The 15,954-nt window shown below is 40.2% G+C and overlaps 1 protein-coding gene across 1 annotated transcript in view; it reads right to left on the reverse strand.

Annotated features, from left to right (window-relative positions):
- Positions 1-15,954, reverse strand: part of LOC140508282 (uncharacterized) — a 216,110-nt gene that overhangs the window by 168,275 nt on the left and 31,881 nt on the right.

The raw sequence follows: 15,954 nt of genomic DNA on the forward strand, positions 1-15,954 counted from the left end.
CTGGTTTTCCCAACAATTTTTACCAGATAATGAATTCCTATCCCCAAATCTTAAGTCTTTACGCTTGTCAAATGCATGTTTCCTTTAACTATTTGCTGCTATAAATTGTACTTCTACCCTATTCTATTAATCTACCTTTCTGGTTCCTAGCCAGTACTACATCTGCCTTATAATACAGTTTCAATGATCAAGTTCTACTGAACCTTTTCCCTTTATATTATTTTTTTATTTGTTCCATTCATGTTCTTGACCTTCTGTTCTTCCAAATGAATTTTGCAATGGTTTTTTTTCTAACTCAGTAAAACAAGGTTTTAATAATTTAATTGAGATCCCCTTGAAGATATAAATTAGCTCACATAAAATTGGCATTATTGTATTTGCCATGCCAACCCATGTTTGGGGTCATCCAAGCCTTCCTGTTCCTGGATAGTTACTAAGTGTGTTGAAAGGGTGTGAGGAAGTTTGACAGTATTCTCATACCCACGCCACTTTTAGTTATTTCTTCTATTCTTTTTTGGTTCTTCTTTGTTTAATCTCTTTGCCAGATTTGTGCCCTCCACTTGCAGATGACAGTTCAGGCTGGGTACCAACCACTCTCCAGGACCATGACCCATCATCCTCTGGACCTGGTATCGGCCAAGTTCCCAACCTTGGCTGCAGGCCCAACCCCTCAAATGGCAGTACTCTTGTAAGGCAAGGACAGCTCTATGTCCTCTCTCAGTATGAAGCAGTTTCAGTAGCTGAGACCTTCATCCCTCTGGCCCACTTGTTAATACAAGCACTACAACTGCTTAGGCTCCTTAAGAGTCAACCCAGTATGGCAAATCTTTAATAAGCTTTGTTTTTCTTTGACTTTAAGAAGGCTTGTGTCAAATTCATTCGGGCAGGATGTGGCATATCAGTATTTTGGGGTCCCCACCACCCCACCTCCTTTGTTGGATAGGCCACTTCAGGACCAGGAAGTGAATCATTTAGTCTTGGGTCTCCCTCCCCAAGAAATCCTCCCTTTCTCTCTAGAGAGAACTCTCCAGCAGCTTGCCCCTAACCTCAGGATGGGAGGCTGACTAGTAGAGGTGGGGAACAGCTCTGCATTTGGGATCAGGACTTGGATTAGAATCCAGCTGCCCAGGTTCCAGTACTAAACTTTACATTGTTTTAGATGTTAGATCTCTTTGACCTTCATAAAAGCCCTGCCAGAGAAGGGCTGTAATCCCCATTTCACACATTAGGAAACTGAAGGTGAGAGGGGTAGTGACTTTATCAGAGTCTTAGCCAGGACATGTCAGAGGGAGGATTCTCTCAGGTCTGATTCCAGGCCCTCTCCACTTAACCTTGACTGGTGAATCACTGAACCTCAGTGTTCTCTGTAAAACATGGGGTAGACTTGCCGATCTCTAGCTAAGTCCCTTTCAGGTTTCAGATATACATGCATTTCTGTGATTTGGAGATCAGCTCAGAGCAAAAATAAACACCAAAAAAACCCAAAGAAACTAACCACCAACTCAAGAATGTTGAGAATTGGATGGATTTCAGAAAATGATCCTGGAATTCCCAAATAGATCTATGACCCAGGCTGGAATTCTGGCTGTTTCTTAATGCCCCTGTGACCCTTGACAAATCAATGACCACTCTGAGCTTTGAAAAAAGTACTGGAGTGGTTTGCCATCTCCTTTTTACAGATGAGGAAACTGAGGCAAATAGTGTTAAGGGACTTACCCAGGATCACACAGCTGGTGTTTGAGGTTGGCATATTGACTTAAGTCTGACCCTAGACCAGGCACTCTGTCTAGTTAAACACCCAGTAGGTACGTAATTGATGTATTATTGTCTGAAGGGGACATGGAAGTTGGTGATCTCTGAGGGTTCTCCTTATCTAAGATCTTAGGAGCCTTGGTGCTGTGACCCCTTTCAGCCCCAGCTCAGCTTTACTTCTAAGTGCCCAATGGGCAGGGACTGGAGTCTCCACAGCCAGGGAATTTATAGCTACTTCTTAAATGACTATGGATCTGCATCTTGGCTCTCAATTCCTCTTACCTCTCCCAGTGAATAAATGAAAAGTCAATTATTTAGCTTGTCCTTAATCCATGCCAGGATCTGCAGTAAGTGCTATAGATTCTATGACCAGAGTGCAGATCTGCTTCCCATTAACCTACCTGATTACAGGAGCTGGCCTTTGGAAAGCCTTTCCTGAAAATCCAATTCTTTTTGATTGCTGAGCCCGGGACTGCAGATGGAATTGTTGAGGTTTCAGGTGGTGGGGACCCCAAAATACCAACATGTCAGGTCCTGCTCAAATGAATTTGACACAAGCCTTCTTAAAGCCAAAGAAAAAAAGTTTATTAAGGATTCGTCATACTGGATTGACTCTTAAGGAACCTAAGCATTTGTAATGCTTGTATTAACAAGCAGACCAGATAGAATCTCAGCTAGACAGAGTCTGAGCTAGATTGAATCTGAGTGCCTTCATGAAGGTGAGATGGAACTTGATAATCATATAATATCATTTTTGGACTTTAATAAGGGACAGACCTTGAATTAATCACTCAGAAGAGCCTGGACATAACAGTCTCTTTGTTCTCTGAAGTAAACTCAGAGAATACCTCTTTCCATGTCAATCAAGAAGGCCAGATGGGGCTGACTTAGCATTCCTTATGAGACCCTGAACCTGAGACACTATCTTGAATAGTGGGACTTTTTTTTTTTATCTTGTTATGACATGTACATATGACATGATATAGAGAAAACACAGATGTTCTGAGTTGTAATTTCAATCGACACTTTGTCAATTCTCTTCTTTTATTGTATTTAGAACCTATCCAATTAAGAAATTCTTTTTCATGTATAGTTGATCACTCATGGAGACCATAAATCTGAAGGACACAGACAACCTCATATTGTCCTAAAACAGATTTAAGCCTGGTCATTCTTGTATTAGTCAGTCAGAAGTTTTTCTGGCTCCATGATCACATAAGCCCTGACTTCAAGGGAATAAACAATATGCATTCAGCCTGTTTGCCTTTTTTAACCAAACTTTCAGGTCGACAATTATGGTACCATGACTCGGATTGGAACTGATGAACTAGGAGGGAACACAGCTCCCCACTTTACTAAAGGCAAGAGACTTAGGTGAATCAGGATTCATTTTTCCTGAAGTCTTAAACCTTGACAGGATTGAGTAAGTCCTCCTATTTCCAGATTCCAAAGGATACACACTAGTTTGGTTGAAATCCACAAATTCTCTTTAAGCTAGCCTGGGGACTGGGACCATTTTGCATTACTTACATTTCCTTTGACTAATTAAGAAAATTAGTACAACTATTGCTAGTACTAGTGTCAACTAACTAAAGATAGCCTAAATTTTGTTGGTCATGATAGGGCTCTTTTGGACTGGTAAAAGTTACTTTATTTTGAAACCAAATTAAGTTGAAAGGGCAACAAAACATCCTTTAAGTGCTCTAATCTTGAAGAGGACCGTTACAATCCACCTACAGACTAGAGGCCTGCACCTATTCCCATGGGGCCTATTTCCTGAAGATAGTCAGAAATTTCGGGACACCATGGCTTCCCACCTCTCCAAAGACCATAGGGGTGCTCTGAGCAACGGTTGCATGTTCCACCCTTATTCTGTCAGGTCTTGAATCCTTGCAACCCCCTTTCCTCGAAATAAAATAGCTAATTCCTGATGGGGATTTCTAACAAATTTCTGATCCCCCCTCTGTGTTGTTTATTGTGAGCTCTGTTTGTATTTGTCCTGTGGTTAATTGTCTATTTGTCTGTCAGTGTATATCCCTGTCTGTATCGTGTGCTGTGAATGAGTCCTGTAAGATTTAAAATGCAGGCAGCCACAGACTTCTAAGAGCTGCAACTAGGGAAATAAACAAAACAACAACAACAACTTTAAGACTTTTCCTTGTTGTTCCAGTCTGGCCAAGCTGAAATTACAATGGAAAGTTAGTTGATCTTAGCTAAAATCATTTTAGCAGATTTTGTAGGTTTTGAGATTAATCATTAAAAAGTTCAGGAACTGATCATTTGAAATTACTGTGAAAGATGGAGCTCACCTTGCTAAAACACCCCCTGCTAATCCTGATGACCTAACATTCCCCACTCCCTCCCAGAGTTAAGAGAATATCTAAGAATGAGGATTTTTAATAGCCAAAAGGGTTCATGTTAACCCCTCTCATCCCAGATCAGATTAAGAGAAGAGAATGCAGGAGAAGTGTAGGGAAAACTTAAATCACATTTCCCCAACTGAAGAAAGGAAGTGTAGGGGCAGCAACTCACAGATTGGCAGTGATTCTATCAGTCCTGTGGCCTTGGGCCCACCCTTCTAGGTAAAGCTTGGAAATGTCACCTGGGTCCTACACATCCTGCCCACCTGTGGACAGCTGCAGATTGCTTCAGGCTTAGAAAATTCTGCAGCTGCGGGGGAAGGGAGAGGTGGATGGATCAGGCTTGTGGCTAGCATTCCCTAAATCCTGCCTACAAGAATCGTCACCACTTGGATGCCAGCCTTTCTGCTTTTGGTAGACTTCACATTTCTCTGTTTCAGTTCCTAAAATTTATTTTATCTCTGCTTGACCCGTTTCCTGATTTGTAAAATAAAAATAATAATGGTTGTTGCTATGGGATCAAAATGATTAATGATTGTAAAATGCTTAACATAATGACTGCCATATGTTACATACAACATTATTATCTCTCTCTCATGTAAGTGTTAACTTTGAAGTGGTTTTAATTGCCAAAAGTAATAAGATGAATAATTTCTATGGGTGATAATCTGGAAATGCAGCTGATATCATATGAAATCTATTGTTTGTGTTAAAACTGTATTTCTAAGATTGAATTTCTCCTAGATTGTGAAATCTGAGAGACAGCTGTGAGGTAGAAATGTTGCCAAAGGAATTTTATTTTGGTTCTTGTTGCATATGAATTGGGCTTTTTAAAAGATGTGATGAAATTAGATAATTTGATATTTACTGTGATAGCAGATTTTTTCATTTGAAATCTTGGCTATTATGAAAATATATGGTGGTTTAAAGTTATAGTTTCCATGAGTTATGCAAGATGATTTAGCAATGCATTGACCTAAAGTTCTTATAAAACTCTGTGCAGAAGGCTTCGCGTGGTAGAATCCCTATTGAGCAAATGAGAATCAATTTAAAAAAATAGGAGTGTGATTTTCAAGCCTGTTTCATCTGAAAGATATATTCATGTATGTCAATTTGAAGGTTTATGGACTATCTATGTGAAATGTCAGAATGTACTTAATTTCTAGTGATATATTTAAGGAAAAATGTTACTGTGATAAAGCTAAATTAAATGAATATGTCATTCTTGACTTCGAGGAACTAAATCTCTTTTCCATCACAAATGCCTTTTTGACAAATAACTTTGTGATATCCAGGAATTCTGTAATAACTAAGAATTTAGGTTTTTTATAATACTTTCTGAATCTGTTATTTTACACCAACATAGTTTAATGAGTTCCAATTTTAAAGGTTTATTTTTGCTTTAAGGAGGAAGAAAGAGATATCTATCATTTTAAAAGTTTCCAATTAATTTTCTTCATAAAAGTTTAGGGAACATCAGAATAAATTTTAAACTATTTTTAAAGAAGGGGAAATAGTTTTAGAAGAAATGTTTTGAAAATTCTTGTGTGATTTTAGAAGGCCTGATAAATTGTCAAGGTATTTCACTGTTAAATTAATGTAATGAGCTATAAAACAGAAGATATCTTGCTGTTTTGATCTGAATTTGTAGTTACTCCATGGCCTTTGCAAAAGCTAAATTAACATTTGAATTTATCATATGTAAAAGACTTGAATCCTGGGGTAGCTTACCTTCCAGAATGAGAATAATTAGGGAAGAATAAGAAACTTGTGAAACAAAGATATAAACCCATCAACCTGTAAGGTTGATTAACCATTAACCTCTTTGCTTCCTAAAAGCTGGAATGGCATTCCAGTACAGTTAGGCTAGTAAATAGTAATAATGTGTGAGCTATCTTGTCTTATGGTTAAAATATAAAGGAAAGCTGAATAATCTGAATGATGGGATTGAGAGATCTGGAAAGATAAACAGAGGTTTAATTGAAAATGTGGAAGGCAGATGATAAGGTTTGGGAACTAATAGGGGTTATTCAAAGATCTCTTTCTTGTTCTTAGATAGTTGTTCTGAATACCTTCGTGTCAGTTTCAGATGGCTTAAATATGCTTAGATAGTGTGAGGGAGTATTTTAAGAAGATAGAAAAACTATGTAACTTGATTTGATAATTAATAGCTCAATCAAATTTGAGATGGCCCAATCTGAAGGATACCAGTCAATATTTGTTTGTTGTTTAAGATTGGGACTGCAATTTACTATTGTTTTAAGCTCTGATTACAGGAATAGTTGTCTAAGGTATCATAAGGTCGATTGGCATGTGCTGCAGGCAGGGAAAGGTGGATATCTGGAAAGGTTTTGGAAAAAACCCTGGACATGACCTAGGTAGGATCTTCCTAACTCTATTTCACAAATGTAAATGTGCTATTTCCTTTCTGAAAAAGGAAGTTCCCCACCTGATTACTCCTAAACCTTCCTTTCAGCACCTAATGAATATGATTGTCTGTCAGATAATGATTCATTGCTGGGATCAAACTGAACTAAGGAAGTTCTTTCCTTCTGTGAAGAGACATGACATTGTTCTTCTTTTTCTTTTACAGCCAATATCTAGAAGTAAGAAGTTCTATAAGTACAAAACTAAGTCTATTATTAAACAAATAGATGGAAATTGGAACATCTTTGAGTTGCTGTAATGGGATGCAAGAATGAATAGCTTACACTTTTAACGTATATTCATGGCCAAATAAATAATATGTGGAGATCACATCCTTCAAAGGAGGAAATGATTAGACCAGGTAATAAGACAAAGATGTAATGTGATAGATGTCTAATGAAAATGATAGCAAAATTTTGAGGAAAAGCAATAGGATCAGCCTGATTCCTCTAAGAATTATACACAGATGTATATGATTGGCTTCTAGAATTTATCGTGTTTTGGTAATAAGATCTCAAATTTGGTTTTTTTGCACATAAATTGTATAAGATAGTGGTAAAAGTAATTGAAATAATTTTTTCTTTTTTAAAGTATTTGTTCAATAATTTTAAAAGATAGATGAATTCATTTTATAATTGAACCCTCACATTTTAAAAGATTCTTATACCAGGTACAGGACTTAGGTAAGGATAGAACAGCAAATGTTATATAAACTGAAATTCTACGAAGTTTCCAAAAAATGGAGAACAAATTTTAAGTGATTGTACTAATTTATACTGTCGGAATTATCTGGGAACTATTAGATCTGAACCAGAGAAGCGGAACTCCCTTTTGAACTGTCCCAAGAATAAAAGCTATTGTCAAAGAAAGGATATCTAGGCATCAGGTAACTACATGAGACATCTAGGATTCAGAAAGTGATGTTTAAATGAATATTAAGAATGGATTACTGGGATACAAGGAACTTAATGTTAGTTAACATTGGAAATAATGATTGCCTTTATTTGTATGCTCCGTGTTTAATTTTCTTGTTTATCTTGGTGACATGTAAATCTCCCTTCTCAAAACTCGTCTATTGTGAGCCATCGTAGTTTCATCTGTACTTGACTTAATGTAAAACTGCAATTTTGTGAGCTGTGAGAAAAACTTTATTGTGTTGTTTGAATCTAGCCCTACACGGCTAGGAAACTGAAGCCATTTATTGTACTGTTTGAAACTAGCCTTGCGTGGCTGGGAAACTAAACTATTTCTATGTGCCTTTAGCCATGTTAACTACGTTGTACTGTTTCCTCTCAATTCTCAAATCATATGTTTTCTGAGACATGTTTTCCCTGACAGGTCTTCCTGACTATATGGACTCTTGGATCCCTCTGTAACATCTAGTGCCCCTGCTCCTGAGTGGATCCTGAGCCCACAGGAGACCTTGCCCTCTGGTTTCAAAAGGGCCTAAAAAAGACAACATCAGACATGGACAGCTTTCCCAAGAGCTTTCCCAAGACCTGCGTGAAGGACAGCTCTCTCCCTATTTGAGCCCCTTGCATACACAGGGCTGCTTATTTAGAGGTTTTTCCATACCTTTGTTGGTCTACAGGAGAAGACTTCAGCTTGCCTTTGACCAAAAGGAGGAAATGACAACATTTAATATCATTTTTGGACTTTAATAAGGTCCAGAGCATGAATTAATCAATCAAAAGAATCTGGACCTGACAGTTTCCCTGTTCTCTGAAGTAAACTCAGAGAAAACCTCTTCTTTTGTCAACAAGCCCAGACGAGACTGACTTAGCATACTTTATGAGACCCTTAACCAGAGACTTTATCCTGTATAATTGGACTTTTTTCATATCCTAATACTTTGTGGACATATACCATGTTATGACATGTTAATGGTAAAGAAAACACAGATATCCTGGGTCATAATTTCAGTGGAAACATTGCAAACTCTCTTATCTTATTGTATTAAAAACCTATTTCAATTACGAAAATGCCTTTCTTGTTGGGGTGTAAGCTCAGTTTTCACGTGGACAGTCTTGGGCAGGTAAAAGTGAGGACTTCTAAACCTCAGAGTTCTCACGAGGCCCCCCAGGGAACAGCTGGGGATTGAGTTGTGAAACACAGGCTATCTCATGCATTTCCACCTCTTCTCAGTGGGAAACTTGCTGGGGAGAGCATCCCACCCTTGAGATTGGCCCGTGGTCTGAGCACACATGTTGTTAATTAGCTAGGGGCTGAGAGCACACACGGTATTCACGTGCAAACTATGCGGTGGGAGAGCTTAAGTAGGGACAGGAAAGCCTGAAGGCCCTCTTCTGGATGCGGGGTCCCCTCCGGAGGCTCTTCTTGCTGTGGGGTCCTTAGAGGGAAGAGGCTCCCTCCCCTCTTCCACTCCCATCCTCTTGCTGTATGATCCTTGCCCCTTGGGAGAAGGATTCCTCTCACCTAAGGAAGAATTTCACCCTGCATATGGATACATAACTAAGACCCTGAATAAAGCCTAACCCTTGTTTGACTCTGGAAAGTCTCTTCTCTCAATACGTTTATCCAGTTGGCCACCTGGACCTGGACAAAAGGTAAGCAGACTCGGGTAGCCCATCGGCCTCTAGGCCGAACACTTTCTCATGGAATAGTTAAAAGACATATAGAAACCATAAATCTGAGAGACACAGATACTCTAGGATTGTCCTAAAACAGATGTAAGCCTAGTGATTCTTGTAACATTCAGAGATTTCCTTCTGGCTTTGGACATGTAACCTCTAACTTTAAGGGAATAAACAATATGCATTGAGCCTGTTTGCCTTTTTAACCAAACTTACAGGTTGATACCCCCATCTTTAAAAACATTTCCCTTAGCCTTCTCATCCCTAAGTTTATCCTCTTTCCTCATTTTCACAGGTAAATGCTTAATCAAAAAGCCCCAACCTCTTTGTGAACCAGTTGGTAGTACAATGGGTACAACAGTGGCTTAGAGCCAAGGGAATCTGAGTTCAAATATGGCCTCAGACACTACTTGTGACTTTGAACCAGTGACTTAACCATTGTTTTCCTCAAAAAAAAGGAAAAGAACAAGTCCCAGTACTGGATTCTCTCTCCCTTTCCCACCCCCTTGCCTCCTTTTCCAACCTCCTGCAAGTCAGGTCTTACTCAAATCAGATGAAAGCCATAGTCTCCTTATTGCTAAAGACCTTAGCCCCTCCTTTGCTTCTCCTGACTTGTCTGTATCCATTGTTATAGTCAGCCATCACTGCCTGTTGGATAAACACTTGTTCTGGGAGATTCTCTCTTTTCCTGGGTCTCCTCCTGCCTGTTGGACTGATAGCCAAGGGATCCATAAGTCCTTAGAAAGTCCTTTCTCTGATCTGACCTGGTCTGTTTTTCTCCTTGCCCACTTCCCTATGGGGGTAACTCTCCCTCAGTGCTGGGCCTGCTTTTTTGTAGCTAACTCTCAGTCACCTCTATGAAGGAAAATAGCTGCGTGGTACAGTGGGTAGTGCTGGACATAAGTCAACCTGAGTTCAAACCCTGACTCAGATACCCACCAACTGTTTCAGGTCACATGATCTCTTAACCTCAGTTTCCTCCTGTGTAGGTTCCAAACACTGCACTGGGGTGCAAAGGAGAAACAGTGCCTCACCTGAAGCAAGTTGAGGTTAGTGTTGGGAAATTCCTCAGCCCAGAGGTCCTAAGAACCTCCTGGAGAGAAACAACAATCATAAAAACTAGCATTTATACCACACCCATGTGCTTGGCACTGCTAAGCACTTGGCCAATGCAATCCTCAGAGCAGTCTTTGTGGGGAGGTGCCATTATTCTCTCCACTTTATAATTGAGGAAAGTGAAACCAACAGGTCTAGTGACTCATCCAGAATCACATAGCCAGGATATATAAACACTTGTTTTACAGTCTTCCCCAGATTGACACTGGGCCCTGGCACAGACTCTAATTCTCTGTCTCTCTGTCTTTGTCTCTCTGTTTCTGTCTCTGTGTCTCTGTCTGTCTGTCTGTCTGTCTGTCTGTCTGTCTGTCTCTCTCTCACACACACACACACACACACACACACACACACACACACACACACACAGAGTCTGTACCAAAAGCCCCAATGTCCCAGCCTATGAAAAGTTTCTATTCTCCTCAGAATAGGGAGACATGGATGATGGGTGAGCAGCAGAAGGTGGCCCTTGCTGGATGGATGACTGGGGGTCTTGGAGGAAGTAGGAAGCAGACTAGGAAGGCAGGAAGGGGGCTACTTCCAAAGATTTAATGGCCAACATGGAGAGGATTTTCTAGTTCCCTACATTAGTTGTAATTGGGAGCTTCTGCAGAGCAAGGAAATGAAACCAGTTCAGAGAAGTTTCTTTAGCAACCACCCTTCCCACCTGGCAAATATTCCTGGGAATTTTGTGCAATAGGGTGCCTGCTTTAAATGAGGTTGGAGGGCTATGAAGCAATGAGTTCTGATGAATTCATGTCCGTGTTCCCATTTCCAGGATGTTCTAAGAAAGACATGCTTCTGTCTTCAAGGCCTCACTACTGTCTCATCTTTTGTTTTAGCTCCTGGGGGTGGGGGAAGGGACTGAACAAGGAAGTTTGATCTCCAGGGAAGACAAGCCATCTCACCTGCCTCCCTGAAGCCAGATGGAAATAGAGGGGGTGGGGTCGGGGTCTGTAGGTTGTAGGGGACAGAACTTCCCCTGGCTTGTCCCAGTTGAATTCCTCTCTGTTAATAGAGATGATAAAGTTTTCGCACTGGGCATGTGACAGTCTGAGAAACTCCCACCAGAAAACACGGAGGGCAGTTGTGGTCTAGTCTGAATTACCTGAGGAGTGCTCCAAAAGTTCTAAGGATTGCCATCTGGGGTAGCTTTTCTCTTTTCTCTGAGGACTGTCCAGTTATTCTTAAAATGCTTGGCTGTCAAGGACAACTAAGGAGTGCAGTGGATAGAGTCCTGGCCTTGGAGTCAGGTACACTTGAGTTGAAATCCAGTCCCAGACACTACCTAGCTGTGTGACCTTGGAGAAGTCACTTCACCCTGTTTGCCTCAGCTCCTCTCTGAAAAATGGGACCACACCAGAGAAGGAAATGGCAAACCACTCCAGTATCTCTGCTGAGAAAACACCATGAACTATGTCCATGGGATCAGGTAGAGTGGGACACCAGGAGTGACCCAACCACAACACATATTATTACTGCCATAGAGTCAGAAAAATTACTGGAGCTGGAGAAGACGCCAGAGGCCAGGCAATTCTGCTGCTGTCTTGAATTTCACATATCAAAAGTTGGGAATATCATCTTTCCTCCCTCAATGACTTCTTTTTAAAATTTACTTAGTATTTAATTATTCCCCACTTACATTTTAACATTTGTTTTTAAAACTTCCTCCCTCATTAACCTCCCCTCATTGAGAAGGCAAGCAATTCCATCTACGTTACACATGTGCAGTCATGCAAAACATATCCATAATAGTTGTAAAGCTGGTTTTCCTCATAACTTCACAAACTGTATGTAACATTTTGCTCATATTTCTCAGTTAAGCAATGATGAACCATTCCTTGTATCAACATTGTTTTTAGACCAGTGCTTTATCACATCCATTTCACTGTCAGTACAGAATCCGTTATGATATCATCATTCTGTTAATGTGATTTTTTTTTAAAAAATCAATTTTAAGTTTCAGATTTACCTCCTTCCACTCTAACCCATTGAGAAGGCAAAAAATGGAAAAACCCGTTACAAACATGAAGTTGGGCAAAACAAATTTCCATGTTAGCAGTCTTCCACAGAGAAGAAAGAAAAAGAAAAGATACATTCCAGTCTTAGTCCGAGTCCATCAGTTCCCTTTCTGGAAGAGAGAATGCTAGAAGGCCTTAGCCTGAAAGGGCCAGGGTCTCCCACTGCATCTTGGGCCATCTCCAGCCATCCTGATGGATATCAGGCCACTGGACCCAGATGGCTCAGGGTGAGAAAGTGAGATTGGTGACCTTGCACGACCCTTGCTCACTCAAACGAAAGTGAACTGCACGGCAAGGCAAGTCCTGTCATCATCTTGACGTCATGGTCCTCTTTGAGAACAAAGGACAAGCACAACAACAACCCATAACAGCCACGTTGTGGATGAAAACAGACAAAGCACCACAAGAAAAATGAACATGACAAAAAACCAAACCTGCTTCATGAAGTATTCAGATACCATCAGTTCTTTCTCTGGGAATGGACAGCATTTTTCATCCTAAGTCCTTCGGAGTTGTCACAGAGCCTTGTATTGCTGACAACAGCCAAGTCATTCACCACTGATTATCTTACAGTACCACTGTTGCTTTGTACCCAGTTCATTTCACTTTGCTTCAACACATGTAAATCTTTCTTGGTTTTCCTGAGAGCATCCTGCTCATCATTTCATCTAGTACAATAGTATTCCATCATAATTACATACCACAGTTTATTCAGCCGTTCCCGAGGTGATGGGCATTCCCTCACCTTCTAATTCTTTACCCCCAGAAAAGAGCTGCTATAAATCTTGTTGTTCCTACAGGTCCTTTTCCTTTTTGTTTTTTAACTCTTTTGGGATACAGACCTACTAGTGGTATTGCTAGGTCAAATGGCATGCTTGTTTTACAGTCCTTTGACATAGTTTCAAATTGCTCTATAGAATGATTTAATCAATTTACAACACTTACACCAGTACATGAATGTCTCACTTTCCCCACTTTTGCTCCCCCTTTTGAATTTATATGCTTATTTTCAGTTACCCATGTTACAATTCTGTAGATACCAGTTGCCCCACCAAGCAATGTAATGAATACGAAAGATCTTGGGGCAGAATGTAATGGTAATTTAAATGGGAAGATATTCCCATTCATTAATAGGCCCATGTGACCTGCTTAAATTACATGGAAGCCTAAGTCACATGCAGTGGGAGGAGCTCACTTAATGGGTGGAACAGTAAGGGTGGAGCAGAACTGGGAGGATGTTGGTGAGAGAAGGTAGAGTGGAGGGAGGAGAGGACACAGGCAAGCAGATAGCTAGGCTCTGGAGTGTTTGTGGGAAGGCCCCAGCAAGGTGGGGTGGGGGGTGGGCTTGAGAATGTCCATGTCCCTTGCGGTGATGACGTGTATTGGCTTCTTGGTTATTATGTTGGATTTGGCTTTCTGATAGCTGACTAAATGTTTTGGTTCTGTCTTCCATGTGGAGAGTCTGTTATATTAAGTGATTCAGAATTGCACCAGCATATTCATAGGCACTGTAGGCACTGTGAATGTTGGATTGGTGCTTCAAGCACATACCTGCTACCTATTCCATTGGAAAAAGCGTTGTATATTAAAACATTTTCTCCAGGTTTGTTTTATTACATCATGATTCTCACTGCAAATAGAAAGCATTTTGCTTTCCTCAAGTCCATGGGGTTCTTAGAGAGTGATTTCACATGTTGGCTTTGACATTCCTAAAAGTTATATGACTTTTAGGCAAATCCCTTCTCTGGTCTTCAGTTTCCTCTTCTCAGTACATGACAGTTGGACTAGATGAATTCTGGAGTCTCTTTTGGCTCTCAGTCATGGGACTGCTGATGGTTTAGCATTTGGTGACGTTCCAGCATGTGGTTGTGGACTTCACTGAGGAGGAGTGGTGCATCTCAGAACATTCTAAAAAATAGGTATACAAGGAGGTTTTGCTGGAAAATATCCAGAACCTAAATCTTCTGGATGTCATCAATGTGGAAAGGCTTTCACACAGACTTCCAGTCTTGCTAAACATCAGAAACGCCACAATCAAGAGAAGTTTTATGGATGTTAACAATGTGAAAAGGCTTTCAGATTCACCTTCAGTCTTACTTTATATCAGAGAATTCACACTGGGGAGAAACCCTAGGAACTTCATTCATCCTATGTTAGGGCAGGATATAATTATTGTGTTCATGTGATAATAATTCTTAGCAATGTTGGTCAAAATCATACAGAACTCATTAACCTTTTCATACATACAATATAACTGCTGGAGGCAAAAGTCACCACAGGGACATGTGTTCTAAATTGTATCTTAGTAAGTATTTGATAGGTTTAAAAACTCCCCACTTGGTCTGTTCTATAGGTAGGCTAAAGGAAGGTGGAGTACATTTGGTGGGCTTCACAGCACAGCTTGCCAGTAGGAGTTAAAAATATTTAATTCACTGAGTCAGTAGAAGGGAGCAACTACTACAGAAAATGTTGGGGAAGAAAGCTCGTTAAATGTTGGATAAGGAGGACAATCAGCACAAATAGAATGTTTTGGAGTCTTACATGAAGACAGTGAGCACTCATTTACACCCAGTGAATATCTGGTTCAAAAATTTAACTTTACTCTGTGCTAATTACTAAAAGATATAATCTCATGATATCCTGAATGATCACAGATGAAATTCACTTATTACTTAAAGTTTAACACATCAGTTTCCTTACTTTGGCTGGGACCTACTGCCTAAACTGCAGCTTTACATTCTGTGAACACTGTGAGCAGGGCTGGGGAGATCTTTGCACAGGTTAAGGAAGAAGTCCAAGAGAAGCTAACAGACCAAGGTCTCTTAAAAGATTTTTCTATTCTTTTCTCCCAAGAGACAGTCATTTTTCACATATTTTGTTACATTCCATAAAAAATACATTCAATATCTAATAGCATTGGGATCCATGGTAACCTAACCCACTTTTTTTTAAAGTTATAAGACAAGAAAAAAAGAGTTCGATAGAATGCATTGTCAAAAGATGTTACAGGGAAAATCAGTCATCCTGTCTCCCTTGATATTTTTGTAATCATATCTAATGACATCAAAAACCCATTATTTAGTATGGAGTAAGTACAGTTAATTAAAGAAGAAGCAGTAGTTCACTTCTACAGCTTTTACCCCATGCCTGGCTCTTTTCCTAATGAATTTCATGTAACTGTGAGGTCTTCCACCCAGTCTGCACTTGACTTCCTCTGCTTCTAGGTGCCATACCACTTCCTCTCTCTCCAGGATTTAAACCTGCTACTTCGAAGTTCACCCTGGTAGATGATATTGCTGCCCTCGTTGTTAACAACTGCTCCAGAATGTGCAAAGATGGCTTTGCAGGAGACAGGACCCCTCGGATTGTCTTCCCTTTCATTGCTGGGGATCCCAGACATCAAAGTGTGATGGTGAGTATGGGTCAGAAAGACAGCTCTATGGGCAATGAAGTCCAGAGCAAGAGAGGTATTCTCACCCTGAAACACTCCATTGAACGTGGAATTGTCACTCCATACTTATTTCTCTAGATGTGGACAGCATTTTCCATCAGAAGTCTTTTTGAATTGTCTTGGAATATTGCATTGCTGAGAACAGCTAAGTGCAATAAAGAACCTCATCACACAACGTCCATTCAACATTAGTTCATGCAAGCCCTTCCAGGTTTTTCTGAAGTCTGTCTACTAAT

This window comes from Notamacropus eugenii, chromosome 5, assembly GCF_028372415.1.
Source record: "Notamacropus eugenii isolate mMacEug1 chromosome 5, mMacEug1.pri_v2, whole genome shotgun sequence".
NCBI classification, from domain to species: domain Eukaryota; kingdom Metazoa; phylum Chordata; class Mammalia; order Diprotodontia; family Macropodidae; genus Notamacropus; species Notamacropus eugenii.